We start from the raw sequence: 2,404 nt of genomic DNA, 5'->3' as shown, positions 1-2,404 counted from the left end.
CATGGTCTCTCCTGCCCGGGCTGGCTTTGAACCGAGATCCTCAGATCTCAGCCTCCTGAGTAGCTAGGATTACAGGCGTGAGCCACCAGCGCCCGGCCACTTTGTACACTTTACATGGTTTTAATTGATTAAAAAATGGAGGTGGGGGGAGAACTGTTCAGATTTGAAAACATCTCCTCCACAGAGCCTGGGCTTTTTCTCTCCAAGGTCTCAGACACCTGATCCAGTGACTTTTATGTTACTTTTCTGACTTCATTTAACTTTCATTTGTTAAATTATCTTTAAGCAGTACGCAAAGAGGTTGTCATTTCACAAGGCAGTTTGTGAATACAATGCATTTTGCTTGGCTTCTAATTTCAACATGTTCACCTATCCCTCCTAACGCACCTCCTACTTCACTTCTTCGTTTTATAGAATACATTGAAATCTTGACTGTTTTCTCCATTCCTCCCTTCTCCTCATTTGTCTCTATTGTTAATTCTTTTAAAAATAATTTTAATTATTTTAATTAGTTGTATAAAGGAATTTACATTCACCAAAGCAGGGTTTTTTGTTGTTGTTTTGTTTTTGTTGTTGTTGTTTTGTGGGGTTTTTCAAATTTTTGTTTTTGCCCATCCTGAAGTTTGAATTCAGGGCCTGGGCTCTGTCCCCAAACCTCTCTGCTCTCAAGGCTAGCACTCTACTCCTTGAGTCACAGTGCCACTTCTGGCTTTTTCCGTGTATGTGATTCCGAGGAATCGATCCCAGGGCTTCATGTATGCTAGGCAAGCACTTTACCACTTAGCCACTTCCCAGCCTCACCAAAGTAATTAATAAATACAGTGCATCTTGATCCATGTCACTCTTTTCAACAACAGTCTAATCCATCCGCTCAACCCACCCACCCGTTTCCCTTACTTACTTTAATTTTAGGTTACATATTTAATTAAATAATTAATGCACTAATTTGCAATTTAACAAAGCATCATCTGTTTGTTCAAGGAGGTATGCCTCTCAACCCTCTCTTGTAAGGGTTCCTCTGCCCCTGTGCTGAACTGGCCCTGGAGAGATGGTAAGGTTGACTTCCAGAAGAGCCGTTTTACAATTCAAGAGCAGGGCTGTCTTGAAGCGAAACAAAGGATCTCCGTGGACCACAGGCGGTGAGGATGCTTTCTATGGCCACCCCCTATCCTATAGTGCAGCTCCTTTTAGATTTTCTGGACCACGGTAACACTGAGGACTGAGGGGAAGAGTCTGGGCTCCAGCATGTAGCTAGACCAGCCCAGCACTGACTACCACTACAGGCTGCGAAAAGGGATTGCGCCCAAATCTACCAAGTCTTTTTGGGTCACGTTTCCTTATTCGCCTTCTGGCACACCAAACTGCGAGGCATAACTTTTTCTGGAAGTAGAAGCCGGTCCAAGTACACAAAGGGTTACCATAGCTTCCCCTCTTGCTCCACATTGGCTCCGTGGTGTTTGGTTTTGGTAAGCTGGGCTACCACCATGTTGGACTTTCTGCCTGAGCTAAGACTTTCCTTCAAGACTTTCTGCCTGCATCCTATCCTGCCTTGCCTACCAGTTCTCAGGTATCTCTGCCTTCATTCAGTTCTCCAGGTTTTATTATGCTTTCTTGCAACTTAGAAGTTTCCTTCTATACTTAGCCAAAAAATGATTTCAGAACATTAATCTTTGCTAACATACACACATACAAAGAGGTAAATTACAACACACTGTCTTCATTCTATAAATTTGATAGAATTTATGTTCTATTTTACTTAAACATTTTCTTAGGAAGTCTACAATAACCCACATAGTTCTAAAGATCATATCACTTGATTTACTAGTATTAGAAATTTTAAATCATTGCTATTGTTATTGGATTCTTATTTAAGTTTAATTGTCATACAGACACTTTTTATAATCTGTAAATTTTAAATATTGTGTTTGATGATTTAGAGTATGGTTTATCTGTCAATTTATGTAGAATATGTATTTTAATATTAGTAACAGTTTTCTATAAATGTCATATAAATGCAATGAATAGTATATTTTCTAATAGTTATTTCTTTGACCTGCTGGATCTGTGGGTTATTGATACATGAGTTAAAAAAATTCTGTAAAGCTATTGATATATTATTGTCTAGTTGTACAACTTAAATTTCCTGTTTTCTTTTAAGTTGGTTCATCTTGTTTTGTCTATATGACCACTTTATTTTTTAATATTTTTGCTTTGGCTGATTTCTTTTTGTTGTCACAGTTCATTTTAAAGCAGTCATATGTGGAAATCTATATTGTTGAAGGCTTAACATGCTTTCAATATTCAAATATACTGACTGGTAGCAAATAAACAAAACATCATTCCCTTAAAGTAAAAATAATAAACAATTACTTATCACATAATATACAGCCAGTTATCATGGCTC

The sequence above is a fragment of the Dipodomys ordii genome, unplaced genomic scaffold, assembly GCF_000151885.1.
Source record: "Dipodomys ordii isolate 6190 unplaced genomic scaffold, Dord_2.0 Scaffold27, whole genome shotgun sequence".
Classification (NCBI taxonomy): Eukaryota; Metazoa; Chordata; class Mammalia; order Rodentia; family Heteromyidae; genus Dipodomys; species Dipodomys ordii.
Note: the sequence above shows the minus strand (reverse complement) of the source record.